At 34.9% G+C, this 26,287-nt stretch overlaps 1 protein-coding gene across 7 annotated transcripts in view; it reads right to left on the bottom strand.

The window, feature by feature from the left end:
- BMPR1B (bone morphogenetic protein receptor type 1B) overlaps positions 1-26,287 on the bottom strand; it is a 345,860-nt gene that overhangs the window by 154,715 nt on the left and 164,858 nt on the right. For 6 of the 7 annotated variants that reach the window (XM_063107357.1, XM_063107356.1, XM_063107361.1 and 3 more), the window contains one exon: positions 15,973-16,067. The gene's annotated coding sequence lies outside the window, so the exon portion shown is untranslated. Of the gene's footprint in view, positions 1-15,972; positions 16,165-26,287 lie in introns of those variants that run through there. The other variant, XM_063107359.1, reaches the window with a different exon arrangement.

The following is a 26,287-nucleotide window of genomic DNA, read 5'->3' as shown; positions in this document are numbered from 1 at the left end:
CTAGAAATCAATAACAAGCAAAACTCTGAAACCTATAAAATACTTGGAAATTAAATAATATGCTCCTGAACGGCCTATGGGTTCAAGAAGAAACTAAACAGGAAACCAAAAAATTCTTGAAACTAATAAAAATAAGACACTTCACAACAAAACCTGTAGGATACTGCAAAAACAGAACTAAGAAGGAAGTTTATTGCAATAAATGCTTACATCAAAAGACTAGAAAGATTTCAAATAAACAACTGCATTAGTCCATTTAGTGTTGCTATAACAGAAATACCTGACACTGGGTAATTTATAAAGAACAAGGTTTATTTTGCTTATGATTCTGGGACAGCTGCATCTGGCATGGGCTTCAGGCTGCTTCTGCTCATGGCAGAAAGTGGCAGGCAGCTGGTGGGTACAAGCAGATCACATGGCGAGAGGAAGCAAGGTGGGGTGGAGTTCCAGGGTCTTTTTAAACAATGAGCTCTCACAGGAACTAATAGAGCAAGAACTCACTCATTAATCCCACCTCCCCAGGGAGAGCATTAATCCATTCATGAGGGATCCGCCACCATGACTTAAACAGCTTCAAGCACTGCCATATTGTGGATCAGATTTCCACATGAGTTTTGGAGGGGACAACACATCTAAACTCTATCAAGAACCTAATGCTACAGATCAAAGAAATAGAAAAACAAGAACAATCCAATTCCAAAATTAGTAGATGGAAAGAAATAATTAAGATCAGAGGACAACTAAATGAAATAGAGACCCAAAAAAATGATACAAAAGATTGATGAAACAAAAAGCTGGTCATTTGAAAAGAAAAACGAAATAGACAACCATTAGCTAGGATAACTACAAAAAGAGAGATGGCCCAAGTAATAAAAATCAGAAACGAAAAAAGAGACATTAAAACCAATGCCATAGAAATACAAAGAACCATTAGAGACTATAAACAATATGGTACTGGCATAAAAACAGACACAGTGATCAATGGAATAGAATAGAGAATCCGGAAATCAACCCACACACCTATAGCCATCTGATCTTTGACAAAGGCACCAAGCCTATACACTGGGGAAGAGACTGCCTCTTTAGCAAATGGTGCTGGGAGAACTGGATATCAATATGCAGGAGAATGAAACTAGACCCATACCGTTCACCATACACTAAAGTCAACTCAAAATGGATTAAAGAATTAAATATACACCCTGAAACAATAAAACTTCTTAAAGAAAACTTAGGAGAGACACTTCAGGAAATAGGACTGGGCACAGACTTCATGAATACAACCCCAAAAGCATGGGCAACCCAAGGAAAAATAAACAAATGGGATTATATCAAACTAAAGAGCTTTTGCACAGCAAAAGAAACAATTAACAGAGTTAAAAGACAACCAACAGAGTGGGAGAAAATATTTGCAAAATATACATCTGACAAAGGATTAATATCCAGAATATATAAGGAACTCAAACAACTTTACAAGAAAAAAACAAGCAACCCAATTAAAAAATGGGCAAAAGAGCTAAGTAGGCATTTCTCTAAGGAAGATATACAAATGGCCAACAGACATATGAAAAAATGCTCAACATCACTCAGTATCCGGGAAATGCAAATCAAAACTACACTGAGATACCATCACACCCCCGTTAGGATGGCTAAAATCCAAAAGACTCTGAACGATAAATGCTGGCGAGGTTGTGGAGAAAAAGCAACTCTCATACATTGTTGGTGGGACTGCAAAATGGTGCAGCCTCTATGGAAAATGGTATGGAGGTTCCTCAAACAATTGCAGATAGATCTGCCATATGACCCAGCTATCCCACTGCTGGGAATATAACCAGAGGAATGGAAATCATCAAGTCGAAGGTATACCTGTTCCCCAATGTTCATCACAGCACTCTTTACAATAGCCAAGAGTTGGAACCAGCCCAAATGTCCACCATCAGATGAGTGGATACAGAAAATATGGTATATCTACACAATGGAATACTACTCAGCTATTAAAACGAATGATATACTGCCATTTGCAACAACATGGATGGACCTTGAGAGAATTATATTAAGTGAAACAAGTCAGGCACAGAAAGAGAAATACCACATGTTCTCACTTATTGGTGGGAGCTAAAAATAAATAAATAAATTCACGCACACAAAAAAAACCGGGGACGGGGGCAGGGAGAAGACACAACAACTACAATTCCTTGAAGCTGATACGACAAGCAAACAGAAAGGACATTGTTGGGTGGGAGGGGGGAGAGGGAGGAGGGAGGGGGGTTTCGGTAATGGGCCACAATAATCAACCACATTGTATATCGACAAAATAAAATTAAGGAAAAAAATAAAAATAAAAATAAAATAAATTAAATTAAAAAATTTAAAAATAAAATAAAATAAAATGTTATAAAATAAATCTCAGAATAATTTTTTTAAAAAAAGAGACTACAAACAACCAACAAATTTGAAAACCTGGAGGAAATAGGTAAATTTCTGGACACATACAAACTACCAAGACTAAACCAAGAACACACAAAATCCTGAACAGACCAATAACAAGCAAGAAGATTGAAGCAATAATCAGCAGTCTCCTAGTAAAGAAAAGTCAAGGACCAGATGGCTTTACTGCTGAACTCTACAAAATCTTTAAAAGGAATTAACACCACTTCTCTTCAAACCATTCCAAAAAATTGAAACACTCTCCCAAACTCATTTTACGAGGCCAGCATCACCCTGATATCAAAACCAGACAATACAACAACAAAAAAAAGAGAACTACAGGACAATATCTCTGATGAACATATATGAAAAATCCTCAACAAAATATTAGCAAACAATACAGCAACACATGAAAAAAAATTATACACCATGATCAAGTGGGAGTCATTCCAGGGAGGCAAGGATGGTTCAACATATGCAAATCAATAAATGTGATATGCCACATCAACGAAATCAAGAACAAAAACCATATGATTATCTCAATAGATGTAAAAATGCATTTAACAAAATTCAACATCACTTCAGGATAAAGACTCTCATCAAATTAGGTACAGAAGGAAAATATCTCAATACGATAAAAGCCATATATGACAAACTCACTGCCAACATCATCCTGAATGGAGAAAAGCTGAAGAATGGGAACAAGACAAGGATGCCCAGTCTCACCACTCCTATTTAATATAGTATTGGAAGCATTAGCCAGAGCAGTCAGGCAAGAGGAAGAAATAAAGGGCATCCAGGCTGGAAAAGATGAAACAAACTGTCCCTGTTTGCAGATGACATGATCCTACATATACAAAAACCTAAAGACTCTACCAAAAAACTTCTAGAGCTGATAAACAATTTCAGTAGTTTCAGGATTCAAAATCAACATGCAACAATCAGTAGCATTTTTATACTCCAACAACAAACCAGCAGAAAAAGACATCAAGAAAGCAAGTCCATGTACAATAGTCACCCCCAAAAATGAAATACCTAACAGTCAATTTAACCAAGGACATGAAAGATCTCTACAAGAACTAAAAATCACTACTGAAATTTTAAAAGACAGAAAAAGATTGAAAGACATTCCATGTTCATGGATTAGAAGAACTAACATTGTGAAATGCCCATACTACCCAAAGCAATCTACAGATGCAAAGCAATCCCCATCAAAATGCTAATGACGTTCTTCACAGAAATAGAAAAAACAATCCTAACACTCATATTGAGCAACAAAAGACCCTGAATAGCCAAAGCAATCTTGAGCAAAAAAACAAAGCCAAAGACATGACACTACCTGATTTCATATTATACTAAAAGCTATAATAAAGAAACAGCATGGTACTGCCATAAAAACAGACACTTGGACCAATGGAATAGAATAGAGAACCCAGAAATCATCCCTATATACTTACAGCCAATTGCTCTTTGACAAAGGCAACAAGAACATACATTAGGGAAAAAAAGACTGCCTCTTCAATAAATGGTGCTGGGAAAACCAGATATCCATGTGTAGAAGAATGAAATGACCCATGCCTCTTGCCATATACCAAAATCAACTCAAAATAGATTAAGGAAATAAATATAAGACCTGAAACTATAAAACGCCTAAAAGAAAACATATGCAAGACACTCCAGGAAGCAGGACTGGGCAAAGACTTTATGAATAAGACCTCAAAAACACAGGCAACAAAAGAAAAAATAAACAAATGGTATTATATCAAACTTAAAAGCTTTTGCACAGCAAAAGAAACAATTAACAGAGCAAAAAGACAAACCTACCAGAATAGGAGAAAATATTTGCAAAGTATGCAGCCGACAAGGGGTTAATATCCAGAATATACAAGGAACTCAAAGAACTTCACAGTGTAAAAACTAGTAAGCCAAATAGAAAATGTACATAAGGGGCCGAGCCCGTGGCGCACTCGGGAGAGTGCGGCGCTGGGAGCGCTGCGACGCTCTGCCGCGACGCTCCTTTCAGATCCTATATGGGAATGGCCGGTGCACTCACTGGCTGAGTGCTGGTCACGAAAAAGACAAAAATAAATAAATAAAAATAAAAAAGAAAATGTACATAAGAACTAAATCAGGCATTTCTCAAAAGAAGATATACAAGTGACCAACAGACCCATGAATAAATACTCAACATCACTAAGCACCAGGGAAATGCAAATCAAAATCCCACTTCAATATCATCTCACCCTAGACTGACTATTATCAAAAAGAGAATAACAAATGCTGACAAGGATGCAAGAAAGGGGAACCTTTCTACACTGTTGGTGGGGCTGTAAACTAGTGCAGCCATTATGGAAAACAACATGGAGGTTTCTCAAACAACTACAGATAGAAATGCTATTCGATCCAGCAATCCTGCTGCTGGGTAAATTAATCAAAGGAATGGAAATCATCATGTCAAAGTGACACCTGCACTCCCATATTTATCACAGCTCTATTTACAATAGCCAAGATATGGAACCAATCTAAATGTACATTGACTGACAACTGGATAAGGAAAACCTAGTACATATACACAATGGAATACTGCTCTGCCATGAAAAAGAATGAAATTCTGTCATTCGCAGCAACATGGATGAATTTAGGGAATATTACGTTAAGTGAAATAAGCCAGGCATAGAAAGAGAAATACTGCATATCCTCACTCATAAGTAGGAGCTAAAAGAATAAACAAATAAATAAAAAAAGATACAACAATCACAAATTCATTGTACTTTCAAAAGGAGAGAAAAGAACTGCGGACACCAGAGGTGGGGAGGAGGGAGGGGTGCAGATAGCAAGAAATTGATAAAAGAGTCACAGAAAAATGATTACATTGTGTACTGTTGAATATACTAATTATCCTGATTTGAGCATCACACATTGCACACGGTATTGATGTTCAATGCTATACCCCATAGATATATACAATCGTTTCAATGAATATATATATATTTCAATATATATAAATAATATATATTCAATAAATATATATAATATTATCTAAAAATTCATGACATCTTAGGATGATATAACTAATGAAAAAGTGTGTTAGAGCATAAATGAAATCAAAAAGTGTGTAGATTACAGATGAGGATTTAATCTGCCTCAAAAACATTCCAGAGTACAGCATGGATTTTTTTTGAAAGAACATGCTTTCCTCAGTATTTTTTTGTCAGATTTTTTATACACAAAGAAATGCTGATAGAGTTGCAAAAGTGAGAAAAATAGGAAATGAAATGAGAATAATATATTAAAATTAAGATTTATTTTTCCTGTTCTTAAATATCAACAGAGCCTTGTCTTCTTTGTAAGGAAAGTAGTTATTGCTCTCTGGTTTGGAGAGCTCTTACATTTGGAAGCCTTTTGCACTGTGTGCTACTTCTCAAACTTTGAGACATACATCAGAGTAGGAAAGTGAAATTATCTATTTTGAAAGAAAGTCCTCCACTACACTCTAAAGTATTTAGACTCAAAAAGAACTGGATTACAATTGTACCTTCCCTATTTTCCAAACTGTGTGATCTTAAGCACTGTTATATAACCTTCCCAAGTTTCCATTTCCTCATCTTTAAAATAGGTGTAATAACAGCCATTCTACAGAATTATTATAAGGTTAAATTAGACTATTAACATATATACAAATATCCATGGCATAATATTCACCAATTTTCTATTAATTATAAAATGAGAGAGTAATTGATTTTGGGGAAAGTGTGAAAGATACTAATTTCACTTTAATATTTTCTGATATGAGTTTCTGTTACTTCCAGGTATTGAATGTTTCCGTTAAATTGGAAAGATTTTCTTCAAATTACACAAAAGAAGAGTTCTCTGATATAACTGGGTGATTGATGAAAGACAAAAGATAAGGGAAATGCTGAAGTTTAAAAAAATCATTAACAACTTAGTATAATAATATAATGAGATGCAACAGACATTTATGAATAAGACAAAAAGATAACAATTAGGAAAGAAAGAAGAAAAAGGGGAAGAAGGAATAGCAGGAAAGGAAGAGTGTAACCAAAAGGGGGAGGAAGAGAGAAGGAAGCAAACAGACAGGGGACTCATAACATGCACAGCACCCGGGTGGGTGGGTGATTCTGGGCTAGCTACCAGGTCTTCCCAGGTCAGGACTGCCAACATATAGAAATGAGAAGACTTACAGTGAATGTGGTACAGAAGAGCAATGTGCAATTGGCCATCTGTGTGTTCTACATGCCCTATGGTATTTGTAAAACAGTATTTTATCTCAGGTATGCTTCATGTCTCTAACAGCATCTGTTAATACCACTGGAAATAAACTGTTAATAAACAAAAATATATGTCTGTCACAGAAAATATTTTATTAAAATCTAAATAAAATTTAAAAATTAGTTCTCTACCTCTGCAAATCATATATAGTTTGGACTATTAAGAAACTGAAATCATGTTAGCATAAATATCACATTTCTTTTCTACTAGAAGGAACATGCATTATGAGAACAGCTTCAAATTGTCCACAAAACCAGCTCCTCATGTTAAGAACACATAGTTTCAGCCGACCTATTTTAAACTCACGTTGTACTTTGGAACTTGTACCAATATACTTCAGACTGCAACAGCATAAGAAAAAAAAAAGCATTCTAAATAATTGTCTATTTCTACCAATGATAATTGAATAGAATTACACATGGAGTATTAATGAATAACTCAAAATGCTATAAGCATTGTATGTTGGCTCATTTAAAAAACAAATAAGCAAAACAATTACACATTCAAAGAACCACAAATTACTTCAGTAGAATGGAGTGTCCCGGGTCACCACGCTTGCTTTCTCTATTATTGATTGTCAAATTCGATTTGCCAACAAGCCTCTGACAATAACCACAGAAATAAATTTCAAGGTTAGTAGACTAAACTACTACTGGGAATACTGGTATATTAATTTACTCATGAAGTTAAAATTGGTATAGAGAGAAGTAGAAAAGAGAGAGACTCTTAAGCAGAGTGAATTTTACATATAGAAAAAGCAAATATTTACCTGGAAGTAACGTATGGAATTATATATTGAATTATGTTTCAATTATACATTGTGCAGTAATAACCATCTTTATATCAAAGCAGGAAATTAAATATGAATGAAACAAGAAGGGTAATATGAAAAACCTATTTAGAACTTTTAAGACTATTAGTAAGATACCAATGCATAATTTTCTAAGTAATAATACAAGAACAACCTGCTTATTAACACAAACATATAATTTATATTAAAATGTTCCAGGGCAGTGTAAGCATTGCCAAAGACATATGAATGTATCCCCAAAGGACAGAGTGACCCAAGGGGAAAAAAGTCCTATATTATCTTTAAGCAAAATTGTTTGCCTTCAGTTATTTCATGACGGCTTAATTTCATGTTGGCTGCATGTACAACAAAATGTTAAAATTGCAAATGATGTCTTTTTGTAAATTTTCATATATGGACTCCCCCACACATATACAAACATAAACTGTATTTATAAAGTATGTCCATTCATAGTAGATTAAGCTATCCTCTTTTATGTCATTCCAGGTAATCAGTGTAAGTACTGAGTTCTAACGACACCAAAATATCCACAATTTCCTTTCCTGCTTCAAATTCCAGAGCTTAACACCACAGCAATAAGCTTGAGACTCTTAACTGAGTAGCTTAAAATAGAGATGATAGCAAAGACTGCTAGTTAGTTAGACTCATTTCTTCCCTGAATGAAACTTATAGTACAGAAACAGAGATCCAGATGGAACAGTCACTCCCCGCTGACCTGGTAGTGGCTTGCCAATTTTTCTGCTAAAGTCATGAGCAGATATATGAGAAATGGAATGGTGGTATGTTAGCATATGAGGAATAACTGAAGAATAAATTCGCTTGAAATGGAAGAAAATGAAATCAACAGTGATACTAAAATATGAGAAAGTTAAAACAATTTTTTAACTGTTTCCAAACTGCTTTAAAGAATAGGAATTTTTTTTCCATTTTGAGCTTCTGATACCTTCAATGCTAATCCCAAATAACAAAAGGTTCCACATATCACCAGTTTCATTGACTTGCCTCTATACTTCAAAAAGTCATTGTTCCTGAACTTACTTTTTCACAGATGGACCCAAGCTGGGAAGATTCTTGCTATCTGACTCTTATAGACCCACATCTATCATCAGTACTTACAACAAAAATCATTTCTCTATTTGGCAATGCTTTCTTAAAAGATAGACTTTGGCCAGATCTCAGGTTAAATCATGTCCCTATCTCTTATTAGCTATGTGAGGTTGATCAAGATACTTTACATTTTTGGTCTCGGCTTCTTTACACTGAAAAAGGAAATAAGAATAAGTCACCTAAAGGTCTGTTACAAAGATTAATTGTGTGTGTATACACATTAATATACTATAAAGATATATTAATATATACTATTATATACTATAAACAAACATATATACATGTGCACACACACATATCCTTGATAAACAGTGGCTATTATTAATAATACATAATTTCTCACTCACATACAGCATATTCTTATTAGGTCTGCTTTAGCATAAGTAACATACACAGCCTCAGTCTACAGTAGTTTCAAGAAGCATGCCAAATTCAATCCAATAACATCCCCTTAACATGTTCCAATGCTTAAATCTCATTTAACGTGAAACATCAACTTTTATGCCACAGAGATAAAATTTTAAATGCAATACAAAAAGAGAGGTAGTAGAAAGATTTAAATGTGCACAACAAAAATAGAAGATAACAGTGACTTCACAAAAAATGTGAGAAAGGGAAGAATGATTCAATAAAAATGCTAAAGTACTTGGTTAATAAATTCCTTGTGGATTATAGCATTAACAGTTAAATAAATTAAACCATAAAAATGTGGGAAAATGTTTTTCCTATTTCTGGATTTTTCTAGATTTAAAAAAAGCTTTCCAAGTTTCAAAGGAGATTTTAAAAACTGATTAATTTTAATAATAAAGATATTTCAAAACAAAGTTATGTTTTGGGGCCGGCCCGTGGCTCACTCGGGAGAGTGCGGTGCTGATAACACTAAGGCCACGGGTTCGGATCCCATATAGGGATGGCCGGTTCGCTCACTGGCTGAGCGTGGTGCTGACAAAGTTATGTTTTGCACAGCAAGGAACACTATCAACAAAGTGAAGAGCCAACATACAGCATGGGAGAAAGTATTTGCCAACTACACATCAGACAAAGGGTTAATATTCAGAATATATAAGGAACTTAAATACTTAAATGACTCAACAGCCACAACCCCCCCCCCAAAAAAAAAACCAGTTAAAATATGGGCAAAGGACCTGAACAGGCATTTCTCAAAAGAAGACAAACAAATAGCCAATGGGCACATGAAAAAAATGTTCAACATCACTAATCATCAGGGAAATGAAAGTTAAAACCACAATAAGATATTATCTCACTTAGAATGGTTATTATCAACGACAAAAAATACAAGGATGAGGCAAAAAAGGAACTCTCCTACATTGCTGGTGGGAGTATAAATTGGTACAGCCACCATGGAAAACAGTATGAAGCTTCCTCAGAGAACTAAAAATAGATCTACCCTCTGACCCAGCTATCTCACTACCGGGTATATATCCAAAGGAAATGAAATCAATATATCAGAAAGACACCTGCACTCCCATGTTCATCGCAGCACTATTCACAATAGTCTAGAGATGGAACCAACCTAAATATCCATCAACGGATGAATGGGTTAAATAAAAGCAGTAGTATAGATACACAATGGAATACTTACTACTCAGCTATTTAAAAAAATGATATCCCATCATTTGCAGCAATGTGGATGGAACCATCATGTTAAGTGAAGTAAGTCAGGCACAGAAAGACAGTATCGCATGAAATCACTTATACATGGAATCTAAAAAATATAAAAGTGGTTCTCATAATAGAGAGTAGAATAATGGTTACCAGAGGGGGTGGGGAGGAAAAGTGGGAGACTAATGAAAATAAAAGCATCTGGCTTATTTCAAAAAGAAAAAAAAACATTAAAAAAAATTTAAAGTAATCAAAACCTTGTGAAAACAACTGCAACTAATAGGTCTTAAAAGAATCAAAATACTATGATTTTTAAAAAAAGAACTCTAAATCAGTAAGAGAAATACAACTTTGAAAAAAGAATAAGTAAAGAAGTAGAGAAATGACAAAGAATAAAATGTTAATAACTGGTAATCACTTCAGATTCAAGTTCTCTAAATATCATTTTGCTCTATAGTATTAGCAAAGATTTAAAAATTCTAAATCTCTTTGCAGGCAAGAATTTGAAAAGATAGGTAATACATATTCAAAATGAAAAAGATCAATCAGTCCAGTGGAAAATGTTCAGTAAGGGGTAATCAGACTTTTTTCACTGACTGGGGAGGTGTACAGAGAAGTTCACTTTGATTTTGATATGAGGCAGGAGGAAATAGGAAGGTACAGAAATAGCAGGCCGAAGCTGAGAATAACCTTTAACTATCTGCTCAAAAACTCTCCCATCTTTAAGTATACAAGCAGTTGTTACCAGGGACCTTAATATTAATAAGAATGGAATGAGCTAAGATCCCCAGTTTCTTTGGGAGTGGTGAGGACAACAGAACAGATAAACAAAGACTTACTAGAAGATGGCATGTACCATATAAGTTTGTTTGGCCCTTCCCTATCTCTTTAATTATTTACATTTTCAGAAGTATCCTAGACGCAAGTCAATATAACCTGGAAAAGCATATGTGGTTCTTTGATTTTTGTTTTAATCACAGTTTCTTCTAGTTGTAAATTAGAACAAATAATCACCTTAAAAACAAAACTATAAAACAAAATATAACCATACATTCCTTATTAGAATCCCTCAGATAAAATCAAAGCATAAAACTTGGTTTTGAACTTTTTCTCTTTTCCTTCAGGAGGAGCAATGGTTGTAGAAAGTATTCCATCTCACTTGAGGGCAATAACTGTTAGCTTTAACTGCGGGAATTAAGAAATAATGCAAAGGAGTCTAGTACAAAACAAAACTGACAATTTAAGCTTTAAATGTAGCATGTAGAATAAAAATAAAACAATTGCAATCAGACAAGGAAAGCCACATTAATAAAATAGTGGCCTTATAATTATGTATTTTTTTAATCCAAATCTTAACTAGCTACTTTAAAAACTGACATTTGGCAAGTTAGGTTACCTGTCTGTGCCACAATTGCCAATCTATAAAATGACACAGTTAAAAAAGAAGATCTTTAATGTTCTCCTCCTCTCAGGTTCTGTGAATTCTATGCCATGCATAGTTATAGAAAAATTTTGATTGGCAAGGTAAACTGCTAACAATAATAAAATAAGATTTCACTGTTCTGGTAAAATCCTTTATGCCTCATTCCAAACCACAAAGTTCTTTGATTTTTTCTTGGTGATGATGATGGTGTTTTTGCTTATTTTTGTTTTTGCTATAATCTTTAAATATTGAGGCAAACTTGGTTTCTCTCATCATTGGCTATTACCAAAGAAATCCCCAACCTCCAAGTCTTATAATATTTATATTATTTGATATGCCAGTGAGATCTGTAAAATCTATACCTATAACTCTTTGGTAAAGCATATTCTCCATATTTATTTTACCATAGGATAGTTATGGGAGCAAAATATACCTTAAAAAAATTCCAAATTGATTTATGGTCCATTCCAAGCAATTAAAAGATTACCAAATTTTCCTATGAAAATACCAATCTTGTTTTCATTCCTAAAACAGATACTATTCAAGGTTAAACAAACAAAAGAGTCATAGTCAATGTCTGGAAGAGGTTTAAATAGTAGTGGAAACTGCTGGTATAGTACACTAAGAAGTAAAAATCAAAATAAGAAAAACTATAATTACTCTAAATTATGCATGAAGCTTTACATGTGCTTCTGGTATACAAAGTATTTCATATACAAAGTAAATATTTTTATGTCTGATGGGTAAATAAAACACAAAGACAAAATAAATTTTATTTTTATTTAGTATTAGAGCTTAAAGAAACAGCTGCTATTTCTCAACTACTTTTTTAAAAACTGACTTCCTTTTCTTTCAACATTTCGATTTCGAGAAGCAAAGTCTTCTGACTAAAACGGAATATCATCTTTCAATTTTGAGAATTTTTAAGCCACAGTTTTCTATTATTTCCTTAAATCTCTAACTATCTTTGCAATGGTAAATACAATTCAGAGGCATACCTTTATCAGTAACACTGGGAGCAATCCTACTCTGCAGTTCTCTAGGACACATGATGATGGGCCTAATCTCTCTTGAAGTTCTCTCTGGGCCTTTTGGAAGGTGTGACACTGCCTTCAGTTTGCTAGGGCATCGTTTAATTTACACAGCAATTGGCAGCAGCAATTAGCTGATACTGTTAATAATTTCATCAAACTAATTAAGTAAACAACATTTTGGGGCTATGTACCCTGAATTTGCATTTGCTAACCAATGTATTTTTGAACGATCATTACTCAGACAAGCCTATGAATTCAACAAATATCTACTATATATACTTTCATGGATACATACACACAACTATGATTGGTACAAAAAAGAAAAACAAAAGAATTTCTTTTAAAAAAGCATTGCTATTGTCCCCAAAGAATTTACCACCTACTTGAAGGACTTTCCTTTAATCTAATTAATCAACGTTTTTAAATTTATTAAAATAAAAGGGCCATAAAGAAAAGTGTATTTAGAATAAATATGATAAAGTTTTTGTTTAGTTCAAATTCTGGAATATATATTATGTGTAAGGTCTTGAGGGAGCATTAAAAAGACAAATTTAAAAATCTGGCCACAAGTAGCTTACAATCTCATGTGGAAACAGAAGCACAAAACTCAATATTATCAAGCTTTGCAAGTGCTGGGACAGAGGTCTATATAGGAGGCTAAGCCACAGAGGCTAAGAGTGGACGAGCAGGACTCTCAGGAAGGGATGCCTCCACTGAGGCTGGAAGGCAAAGACTGGGAAGACTTTCAAGACAAAGCAGCATAAATGATTCCAGGGAGGAGGAACAACACAGTATGGATTGTTTGGAGAAATACAAGACGTTGAATATTGCCAGAGCATAAAACACAGGGAAAGGAGAATACTCTCCTCAGTGGGCAAGAGAGATATAGAAAACAGCTCACAGAAGGAAGGCAGAGATGGATACAGAACAAAAGTAGCAACTAGGACAAAGATACTACAGTACCAAGGAGCTTGACCTTTATCTATAAGCAACAGAAAGCCAGGAATGGGAGGGTTTTAGCAGGAAAGCTATGTGTATTCATTAGGGTGGGAGATTGATTCCTCTAAGGGTAATGAAGAACATGGACTGGTAACATAGCAAATGAGGCTAAGGCCAATGAGATCCATTAGGAGGCTAATAGTATTTCAAGCTTAATTCACTCATTTTTCTGCAATAGATACTTAACACATAATTTTAAAGTTCCCACATTTGTTTTTTACAATATACCTGCATAATAAAATACTATTTATAAATATAAGTAACTAGTATCAGGATTGAAAATAAAGCCAAAAATAACAGAGAAGGTATTTCAAGCTTTAAAACACTCAACCAGACCTCAACCAAAACACATCCCATTTTAGACATTATCAACCAGTATCACAATTTTCTGCTTCCTCTCTTGATCCAAGGAAAAACTTTCTTTAGTTTCTTTTTATTGTAGTGATTTATTTGCCCTGTTTTCTGCCCAAAGTTTCAACAGGGTACTTCAGAAACAAGACACAAGAAGGAGTAAAAGTAAAACCAATGGAAAGAGGTAAGAAAGCAATATCAAGTATTTATGCAACATATAAAGCAAAAAGAAAAAAGATACTGAATAAAGAACTGAAAGTAGAATCCTGATCATGAGATATTACCCAAAGGCAATAGCAAAAAAAAATTTACTGATGAACTTAGCCAGTCAGGTTCTTTAATAGGGAAATGCCTATTCTAGATCAACCATGATTGCATTTTCAAAGTACTTGTAAACATATTATTGTCAAAAATCTAAATCAAACCCATTAATAAACTGGTAGGCAGAATTTGAAAAGTACAAAGAAAAAGCGTGATTCACAGGCTAAAACAATTATTAAATGAATGTTAAAATATAGTAGAAATTTAGATATCAATTAGATTAGCCTTAAGGCATTTCTCAATTAATTTTTAAACATTTGCATAATTTAAAAAATTATATGTGTATTCAACAAAAGTGATACTGTACAACTACTAGCCTCATTTTAAGATATTTACCTTACATTTAGGCCTATTCCACCTGCTGTTTTGGATCTGGTTTATGCCATTTTAGAATGAGCTGGTTTCTGCATATTAGCCCAAACACAAAATCTGTTCCAGACTACCAGCTTTTCCTTATATCTTTACTGGCTTATAGTTTAAACTCAACAGAAAAGTTAATATTATTTTTGTTTTAACTTAAGTAAGTAGTACAGAAAACCCTTTGGAACTATAATCATCTAACCTAAAAATTTTAAATATCATGCTAATTCTTACAGTTCCACAATCTAAAGAACAAACAAGGAAACTTTCACTGTGTCATAAATAAATTTAATCTAGTTAATGCCACAGTTCTAGAGAAGCAACATATTTACTTTCTAACCTAGCTATAGTAGACATAAACATAAAACTATATACATTTCATGAGTATTCTCAATCAGAAAATACACAATTTTTTTCTGTCTCCTTCAGCACCACTGTTTTTAATGATTACCTGGGATCGGCAAAACAATAATGAAAAACGAACACAGAAAAACATGTTTAAAGTGCTACACGTGATGACAGGAAAAAACTACTAATGTGTAGCAGGAGATGTTAATTTTTGGTTTAATGCTTAGTAGGTTGTTTATAAGGAACCAATAGTAAGGCACCCTGACAAGCAGTAAGTGCTTAAGTTTTCTGCACCTTGGATTAAGACTTTTCTTACCTTTCATCACTGCTAGTTCTTCTCTGTTCCCAAAGGTAGCAACTATTTCACTTTGGTGCACTGTCAAATGAACACTGGCTTTTTTTTTTAAAGACCTCATGTTGCCCATGTTCCCAGATTACATATTTTGACACTGTCTAGATGACACTTACTTCACAAGTTCATCTGAATTTTTCCCCAACATTCCATTTGTAGGCCACTCATTACTATAAATTTAACTGATACTAATGTTTTAATACTTACATAAAAGTACATAGGAATTTTCCACCTGGAAGACTTTGAGTTTGATAGAATGAAGAGACAGAAACTTACTGATAGAACCCAACATGGAATTAGTGTTCAAGAGCTGTTTCCAACACCCACATTAAGTATATTGTGAATGTACACAGCATTACTGACAGCAGCACACAAAATGACACTGCCACCAAGAACATTCTTAAACAGCAGGCAGCCCCTCCTCATTAGCTTGCACAAGCCACACGGCCCCTTGCTTACTGATGCAGAGCAGCCAACAGGGAGATGGAGTTTACGAGTAGGAGCGAGACTGAACTGCCTAATGACTTACCTTCTCACTTATGGCAGGCTTGCTGGTTTAACTTTTTGTTTCCTCTCTTGTCATAGCTCAGCACCAAATGGTTATGATTCAGCAGAAGTTTGAACCTGACAGTTAAAAAGAATTTTTTTCAGAAAAAACATTGGAAATTAAAGTTCTCTCCACTACAGTCTTTCTTTCCTTGCTTGCCCTCTATGTGCGTGTTTCTCTCTCGTTTTCTCTCTCTTCAAGGCAGCTACGTAGTGGTCTATAAATATTGACCCTGACACTTGTTCAGTGCTTTACTTGCTCATGGCATAGGTCTGTGTTACTGAACACTGTGGTAATACTCCGGCAAAGTTCTCAGCTGCTCAGAGAAAGCTGTGGATTGGCTCACTACCCAGCAACCCTGTGCCTGCCTGGAAATACCTTTTTGCTGCCAGCTTCACAGATGCTATGGGCCTTTCCTGAGGCCCAAATCAGGCACAGAAGGGCAATTATGAGGTTTGTCCGAAGAAATACAACTTTCCTCAAGCAGGTGGAGAAAAGGGGGACTGGGTGGAGTGGAAGACAAGAAAGGAAACACTGTCTTTGTTTTGGCCAAACAACACATCCTTGAACACTTTATAAAAGTTATATCTAAATATCGTTCAGTCAAGCTTTATAAAACTTAATGACTGCATATTATGAATGACCAAAAGACACAGGAGACCATTTTTATAATTATTTTTAATATTGCTTCTCATTGAATAAGGCTGCAGTGACTAACTAGCCACAAAGAAATGTTTCAACATAAGTAAGTTCATTTCCAGGATAATAGAAATGCATCGGAAAGTATAATATTAATCACACAAATTACGTATTTGGTGAAAGAAGCTAAAATATAATCTGAAAATTATATGACAACATACTATACTAACTTCTAGATTTAGAATCATGACAATTTGAATAACTTTTTTTTAGAATAAGGATAAAATCTAAGCCATGACTTTATATAGTCTGCAGATGATATAAACAAGATACACATTAACTACATATACCACCTAAAATGTCTGCAGTATGAATCACCTGAATGTAAATCAAGCCCGTATTTTTTATTTTTCTTGCCAAGGATAATCACTTGTTTGCTTTATTGAAACTTTCTCTCTTCATTAAATCAAAGGTGAAGGAAATCTGGGGGATAATCTGGTCAATTACTCATTTTACAAATGAGAAAATCAACCCCCTGGCTGGTTACTTGGCCCATGGTCACATGGCAACTTTACAGCAAAGCCAAAACTAGAGTCCTTGCCTTATTGATCATAGTGCTGTGCTCCTTCTGTTAGGACAGTGGTTCTCAAGCTCATTTTTAGGTTAAACTTCAAGTGAAAGCTTACTAAAATCCTTACCAATAAATGCAAAATTACAGCTAGAAAAATAACTAGCATAAAACAAAAACAGCCTTTTATAGTTTAATTGACAAAAAAAAATTATGCACAAGAGTTAACTTTCAAGCAATTGAAATCCACCTTTCCTTGCTTAATTCAATAATTAATATTTGCCCAATAAATTAACTTATTGCCAGAAGAGGTATACAGCTAGGTGCTGAGAAGGCAAAGATTAAACTTAGTTCCAACTCTCAAAGACCATAAAGTCTAATTTCAAAAAAAAAAAAAAAAAAAGTTAATTACAAAACAATGTAATGTTTTTTTGTAATGTTACTTATGTTAAGTAAGGTGATGAAGACGAGAAAAGGTCACTGAGGATAAAAGGAAAACGAGCATCTGAGCCAACATGAAGTGGGGGTACAACAGACAATTCCTCACTAGAGACTTGTGCATCTTAAAGAATGAACAGAAGCTGGAGGCAAAAAAAAAAAAGGAAGAAAAATACATTAAAGACAAAAGCAGGAAAGAACATGATATATACATGGGACTTCAAACAGTTATTTCTTTCTGGAGCACACAGTCTAAGACAGAATGTGGTTTATAAAAAAAGGGGGGGGGACCAGAAGGAGAAAGGTGATGAGGGATTTTATAATTCAGGTTAACAAACCTGGTTTTTATAGACTAGGATAGGCTACCAGTCTTTGGCTGCTTTTGTTCACAGACTCAAAAGAATTTTGAAAAGTCTTGTTACCACTCACACATTACCAAGTTAACATCTACAATTTTTCACCTATGGTAAAATATGTACTTGCAAAAAAACTTTATTTCCACCCTACTGGAAATATTGATATTTTAAAATAAAACTGATATAGACTACTTTAAATATATTCAATAGAATCTAAATTCTTAGTAATTTATTATAGCCATTATCCATTTAAATAATACACAATTAGATACTTCTTTTAATAGCTGAAATTATATATTGTTATTTTATTTTATTGACTTTTATTTTATCTCTTTCTCATAGAATTTTTATGTAATATATTTTATAATTAAAAGTCTTTAGTTGTTCACTCTGTTATATTTCTCTGAAATAAAAATTTAATGTATTAGTTGAATTTTTTAATTGTTAAATTTTCCATGACCCCAGGGCAATGCACCATAGTAAGATTTGGGATGAACAAGGGTGTGCTTTTCTTCTGTAAAGTAAGAGAAAGATTATTGTGAATAAAGTATCGTCTTAGCCACATCAATACTAATAAAGAGTATATGTAGAAGTTGAGACTGTGGACACTGACTCCATTAAAATTATCCATTCAATTGCTAAGCTGAAGAAACCATTCTGAAAAGGCTTTATACCCTCTGATTCCAACTACAGTTGACTTCTGATTGAAGTGGGGGTTAAAGGGGGCTGACTGACACACAAACCCCGCAAAGTCGAAAATCCACATCTAACTTTTGACTCCCCCAAAACTTCCTTCCTGTCGACAGGAAGCCTTACTGATAACATAAAACACATATTTTGTATGTCATATGTATTATATACGATATTCTTACAATAAAGTAAGCTAGAAAGAAGAAAATGTTAATCAGAAAAATCATAAGGAACAGAAAATCGTAAGAGATCACTTTTTACTGTGATATGCAATTTGCTGGAGAGACTAACACTCATGTGGAGATGATTAGCATCACATGGCATTTTAAGCAGATACAACACTTGACCTCACTGCAATAGCAACAGGAGGTGGCTATGAAATGATTACAGCAGTACAGTGTGTGCTACAGTAAATTTATGCAGTTATGATTTAACACTGCATCTTTACCTTTATTTTCATTTCTCTTGACTGCCTAATGGTGCCATGTACATTCTGTAAGTGTTTCTATACATGTTTTGATAAATTTTAACTTTTTATAATAGACTTTTACATATTTTATGATAGTAAATGTCAAAAGAGGCTAGTGTCTACATATATTCTCTGCACCCGTGATGTACTTTTTTCTTAATTTTTTTCATATTTCTGGGCTACACAGTTTGTTTGTAAATTGTTTCAAATTGTAACAAATCTCAAAAAATTTTCCAATGTATCTATTGAAAAAAGTTCATGTATAAGTGGACCCATGAAGCTCAAAACCCATGTTGTTCAAGGGTCAACTGTATATGACATTCTGGAAAAGGTAACACGATAGAGACAGTAAAAAGACTGGTGGTTGCCAAGGGTTTTAGCGGGAAGGGATGACTGGTGAAGACGGGATTTTTAGGGGAGGGAATCCACTCAGTATGATGATGTAATGGTGGGTGCATGACATCATGCATTTGACAAATCCCGTAGAACTGTACAACACAGAGTGAACCCTAATGTAAACTGAACTTTAGTTAAGTCTCTTCCCCTGTCTTGAAGCATGTGGCCTAGAGGGAGTATTTTTATTTTTTATCAAGTAATTACTATCTAACAAGGGCTTTAGACATATTATCTCTAACACCAAAAACAACACTGACAAATGGTAATGCTTTTGCAGTTTTTAAGATAAGGAAAATGAGGCTTAGTGTTATAAACTGGCTTGTCTGAAGTCATATAACTAATAAATTACAGAACTGGGATTCAACCCAAATCTGTCTAACTGGACTACAGTTCCATATACTGCCTTTATATTAGTCACCTAAATAAGAGATAGAGGCTGACCAGGCTGGGCAAGGAAGTAGACTACGTAATGCCTTCACAAAGTCAGAAAGGAAAGAAAGAGCTTGCTATGTATGGGTTGAATGTGTCCCCCCAAAGGGTCATGTATTAAAAACTAAATCCCCACTGTGACAGCGTTAAAAGGGTGGGAAATCCTATTATGGTAATTGAAAGGCAGGGCCTTTAAAAGGTGAATAAATCCTTCTGAATGGATCGATCCATTCATGGAGTAACAGGTGTGGTTCTGTTGGCTCTATAAGAAGAGCACGTGAGCAGGTTAGCTTTCTCTGGCTCAGCCATTTTCGCCATGTGATACCTTACATCCATGTAGAGCCACCACCAAGAAGGCCTTTGGACTTAGCCTCTGAAACTGTTAGAAATAAATTCTATTTCCTTATAAATTACCCAGTTTCGGGTATTCTGTGATAAGCAACAGAAACGGACTAATACAGAGCCTTATCCTGCATGTGTCTCAAGGAACTACTAGAATTTTAATACTGAGTATTGAGGGGAGCAGAAAGATAGGACCAACAAATGAAGCAGTGAATGAAATTAAAGTAACTCATATACCCTATTAAGTACTGAAATGTTTTTAATCTTCAATTTGATTAAAGGGTAAGAAACACATGAAAAGTTAAGGGTGGTTCCTCTTTGGGTGGCTGACTCTCTGCCAAGGGAGAGATTACAGAAAGAGGGACCAACTTTGGAATTCAATAAATGACTGAAACAGACATTTGTGAGCCACAAGCCAACACAGATAGTTCCTGAAGTCATGAGATCTCTCAGTGGTAGCATGTAAAATGAGAAGAAAGGTAAACTGAAATCAACATTTAAATGGTAGATAAAGGAAAAGAAGCTCATAAAGACTGGAAAACAACTATGAGGTAAGTAGCAGGAGAATGAGAAAAGGTGGCACATGAAGATGAAGTGTTAAGAAAGGAGTGGTCAACAATGTCAAAGCCACGGAAAGCTCAACTACGAAAGGAACTGAAAAGAGCCAATTGCATACAACACTCAGAAAGTACTGTGATACCAAAACCCACCAAAATGTGCAATTTAAGAGGATATATTTATGGCATATAAATCATATTTTGACTAAGCAGCTATTAGAAAAGCAAGCAAGCATTTGGTGGCTGAGCTCTTCCACTGGAGGTGGGAGGTAAAGAAGTGAATAAAACCTCTCAAAAAGTTTGCCCTTGAAGAAAAGAGAAAGAAGAATAGGGGGAATGTTTTAAGACAGCAAACAAAACAATAATGAAAACTCATTACAATATAGAGGTTAAGTGAGTGCTCTGAAGTCAAGCCGACCTGATTTTTCTTCTTTCTCAAGTTACATTGTAAATTAAATGTGTCTTAGTTGTCCTCATCAATAAAATGGGTTTCATATTAGCACCTGTATTATTGGGAATCAATACTTCATTTCATTTTATTGTCAAATAATATTTCATTGTATGAATACCCAGGTTTTATTTACCATTCATTAGCTAATGGACATTTGGGCTGGTTTCTACTTTTTTGGCGATTATAAATAATGCTATGAACGTTCGTGTACACGTTTTTGCTTGAACTTATGTCTTCATTACTCTTGGGTAAACACCAAGGAATGAAATTGCTAAGTAATCTGGTAATTTTACGTTTAACATTTTAGAGAAGTGTCAAACTGTTTTCCAAAGTCACTGCACCATTTTCCATCCCCACCAACTAATGTATAAGTTCCAATTTCTCCATAGACTTATAAACACTGTAATTGTCGCTCTTTTTTTTATAGTAATACTAGTAAATATAAAATAGAATTTCATTGTGGTTCTAATTTGCATTCCCCTAATGCTTAATAATGTTGAGCATCTTTTCATATGCTTATTGGCCATTTGGCTATTTACTCTTGATTTCTAGTAAATATAATTTCAGAACACTAAGACCAAATAAAGCTTGAAATATATTTTTGAGAGCCCAACAAAGTTGTGCCTGGCATAGACATAGCCACTCACTTGTTAACTGAATAAATAAACTAATAAATAAATGAAAGATTAAGGAATTAGAAATATTTGATCTATTAGTATATTGTTTCAGTTTTTAAACTAACTAAATTTGAATTACTATACAGTTTCAGTAGAATTTCTAGTAAGGAAAAGAAGCTAAGGAAAATGCAGTTACAAAGAAAATGTGCTAATCCTCTATTCAATCTTATGATAAATACCCACATTGGTATTTTTAGTTTGGTAATAATAAAGCACTCTATCAGATCAACGTTAGGAAACTGTAATCGTAATCCAGTTATATCAACGCTTTCATTTAATGATTCCTTGAAGTTAGAGGTTAAAAAAGCAAGAAGCTAAGTAATGAATGGTTTTAACACATGTTGTGGAACTTTATCAGACTGAATACTACAAATTTATCTAAGACTATAAAGAATGAGATATTCCTCAGGGGCTAAAGGGTACAAGCAAAATATTAGTAATCCAAGCTCGTCTTCATTTTTCACCTGAGGGAACAGGTGGCTTCCATGTAAATGACTGCGGAGAAAGAAAATTGACGCTACAATGTGCCTAGTTCTTACAAGTAAACTAGGGACTGTTTTCTCTCTCTCTCTTTTTTTTTCCCTCCCCTTTAGGGGCCTACTATTAATTTTATCATGTAGAGAGTCATCTACCTTTAACTCTAAGGTTCTTTGTTCTCAAGTAATAAATACTTTAGGCTCCCAAGGCCCCACAAGAAAACCATACATAAGTCTACTACCCTTTACTGCTGCCACTTGATTGTAAGTACTTATCCATTGCTAGTTTGAGAAGTATTGACTGCTCAATTAACAAATAGGTCACTTGTTCTTTTCAACTGCAACAACGTTGTATGTAAATTGAGAAGATGGAATATACTTGTACTAAGTAAGCAAACCATAGCAAAGAATATATGTCCTTTTTAATTTTGATGTCACAAAAAACTAATGCCAAACCAAACTAAAACACCTTACCATTTATGAATAGATATTGTTCTGAAATTCACAATGCATAGAACACACAACCAGAACCAATAATAAAGTTCAATGTGTTTAATAAAATAAGCATCAAGAATATCAAGTTATTTTTATGTGATAGTTGTTGCTAATTGGACCTACATTAAAACTTCAATAATTTCTCTTCATGCTTAATAATAACTGAGTTTCTAGCTATGTATCGATATTGCCATTTGTTTTTCTCTTAGAGCTACACATATATTTATATAATATGAAGGGCAATTTCAAAAAGCGTTAAGATAATAAATAGTTATTTGCAATATAATTTCAAGCATTTTCTTGGTTTTATGTTGATTATGGTAGCGATGAAGTTAACTGCAATTCTTTTTAAGCTTGCAATTCTTAAAATCATCACATACCTTTAGAGATTTCTTAAAGTTAAAGAATTAATCCTCACTAATTCAAAGTTTTCTATTATCACTACAAAATGAAAATTAGATTAGGCCTATGTGACAAGAATCAGGATAAAAATTTTTAATTCCATCAATCTCTGTATGGTTCTAATATCTAGATGAAAGATAATTACACCACATTTCAAACAACGGTTTTTCCATTAGAAAGATGTAGCTGAACTCGATAATTGTTTCTTTTTTAGAAATTATTCATTCCAGGACCTTCTCATTCATACAAACACTCGAACATGCCTTTAATTTAATGGAATTTTTAAGGGAAAAAATGCAGTGTATTTTGTTAGGCAGTGGCATGGGGATTTCAAGAATAAAAGTGTCCTCTCCAAGTCAGGAGGAGGGTGGTACAAGGTAGTGCTGAAACCATCCATACCAGAGAGTTTATGTCAGAAAAGCAAAGATTCAGGGATTCCCTGAAACAAGCTAAAGCCATAAATTCCTTAGGATGGAAAGGGGGAAATCCCAGACAGGAAAGATTGAACAAAAAACAACCCAATGGTCTCAGTGGGGTAGGGGAATACTTATCTACCAAATTTAAGCTACTTTTTTACTACTTATTAATCATATGGCAGTAGCTCATTAAAATATCACAGAATGATTAAATTTAACTAGGCAGTGAAAATAAGAATGTAAATTAAGTCTGATAATTCCTACAATAAAATAAAACAAAAACAATACTGGTTTATTTTACTGCTCCATGATAAATATGCTTTCATATGGAGGATTTAAATTGTAAAGTTGAGGAATATCATCATTCATTTTAATACCATATTTTTCTAATCGAAATATATTTCAAAAAAGAAGAGGAAATAGGAAGAAAACAATAAAGCAATCTAATTTTAATAAGAAATGAGTAAGACATCCATTACTCTTGTTTGGTTCACACATAAAATATGGTTGTTTCTACTCACTGTCCTGATAGACAGGGCCTGAAATTTTCTTGAAATATGGTAACTAAAGAAAAAAAATTTTTTTTAAGATAAAAAAATTAAAAATCTCACTTTTACTTCTGTACTTTGGTGGATCTGAATATTGTCATATACAGTACATTTCCAAGAGCTAATTACATTAGACTTTGAGATGGACTGAAGCATTCTTTTCAGTTTTTGAAAGCGTTAATTTCAAGAGACTACCTCTGAACTAGATGAAAACTGCACAGAATACACTGTTTTTTTCTCTCCTCCTCAAATTTGCTTCATTCTGGTATTAGCCCTAAAGTGAGCAAGAAAAGAGCTGGAACTGGGCTGAGAATAGATGGGCGGTAAAAGTAGAAAAAGTAAGAATAAAGGACATCCTTACAATTTCTTTTAACATGATGTAATAAAGAGATGATACAATGTTAACAAATAGCATGTCAATTTAGTAATCAACCAGCTCATATTCTTTGTTTTGTTTTAAAGACAATTTGTATTAAAGCACTGAATCACAATAATTGTTTTGTATAAATATTTGTATTTGAAAAAACACATACAAACTGCTACTCATACTTGATACATAAATAACAGCAGTAGAGGCTTCCAGTCAAGATGGTGGAATAGACAGTTCCCAGGCCATTCTCTCCCACTAATTAACCAATTTACAACTATTAAATAGCAACAACAGCCAAGATGGGGCCGCTAGAGCTCAGGGGAAGAGGAGGAGAGACCTACAGAGTTCATAAAGTCAGGAGAAGCCACGATGAGAGAAAGAAAGGATCACTCCCACCATTTCGAGACTTGGCCACTTCAAGGCTGGCCCTGGTGGGCGCATGGAGCAAGAGCTGGCAAAAGTCATAGTTGTGCCCTTCCTATGAAGTTGCTCGGAGGTGGCAGGGGAGAAGAAGGCCTTTGTGGCCCCCAGGCCAGCAGGACCACTGACTGGGTTCCTGTGGACCCACATAGGAGCAACGAGCCACAGACGACTGAAAAAAGGAGCCACTCAGAGGCCAGTGAGTCATCACAAGAGACTGGCACATGACCCAACCCATGGGAAATGTTTTGATTATGGGCAGTGGGGGAGATGGGCCTACTGGGGGAACACTGGGGCACAGCATGGACAGCTGATCTGCCCCTGCAATCAGCACAGGACCACGCAGTGAAGACTGGTCAGGAATATGGAACAGCAGGGGATGCAGTTTGATGAAAAGACTCAGGCCCAGACCAGAGTATCCACACAACTCTGGTGTACCCGACCTCACAAGACAAAAGTGCTTAAGAGGTCACTGATTGAAACCTGAGCTGCACAAAAAGCCTTCCACAGGAAATCAGTAGCAAGCAGCAATTTAGCTCAACCACAGGGCTCAAGTGCTGGTCCCCACAAGAAGTTCCCCCATGTTAGAAGTAAGCAAAGGACAACAAATAAGCTCCAGTGCAGAATTTAAGTGATGGGAACAGCAAATAATCCAACACAACTGAAAGAAAAAATAAAATACCCACAGATCAGAGACAAAGTCTGATATTAACTGGTAAAGGTCTAACACCACCAAAGAACATCAAAAAAACCTAGAAGGACCAGAAGCCCCCTGGACTCCTGAGCCAGGAAGTAGGGAGAGCAGTGGGCCTCAGCCACACTCCCCAGACACCCACAACCAGCCCAGCAACAACCACCATGCCACTGCAGGAAACGCCCCAGGCTCCCAAGCCAGAGCGGCAGGGAGCTGAGGGCCAGCCACGCCCCTCTGATATCCACAACCAGCCCAGTGATTACCACCAAGCTGCCGCAGGGACCACTCTGGTCTCCCTGGCCGGAATGCGGGTGATGCCACAGGCCTCCACCAAGCCCTCCCTCCTTCCTATCCCTTCCACTCTATTTCCTTCCTCCTTCCCCTCTCCCCCTCCCCCCAACTGCTTTGCAACATCATAGAATATAAAAAAATAATAAATGTAATAATAATAATAATAATAATAA

Source organism: Cynocephalus volans, chromosome 9, assembly GCF_027409185.1.
Source record: "Cynocephalus volans isolate mCynVol1 chromosome 9, mCynVol1.pri, whole genome shotgun sequence".
Lineage (NCBI taxonomy): Eukaryota > Metazoa > Chordata > Mammalia > Dermoptera > Cynocephalidae > Cynocephalus > Cynocephalus volans.
This window is presented reverse-complemented; position numbering and strand designations above follow the sequence as displayed.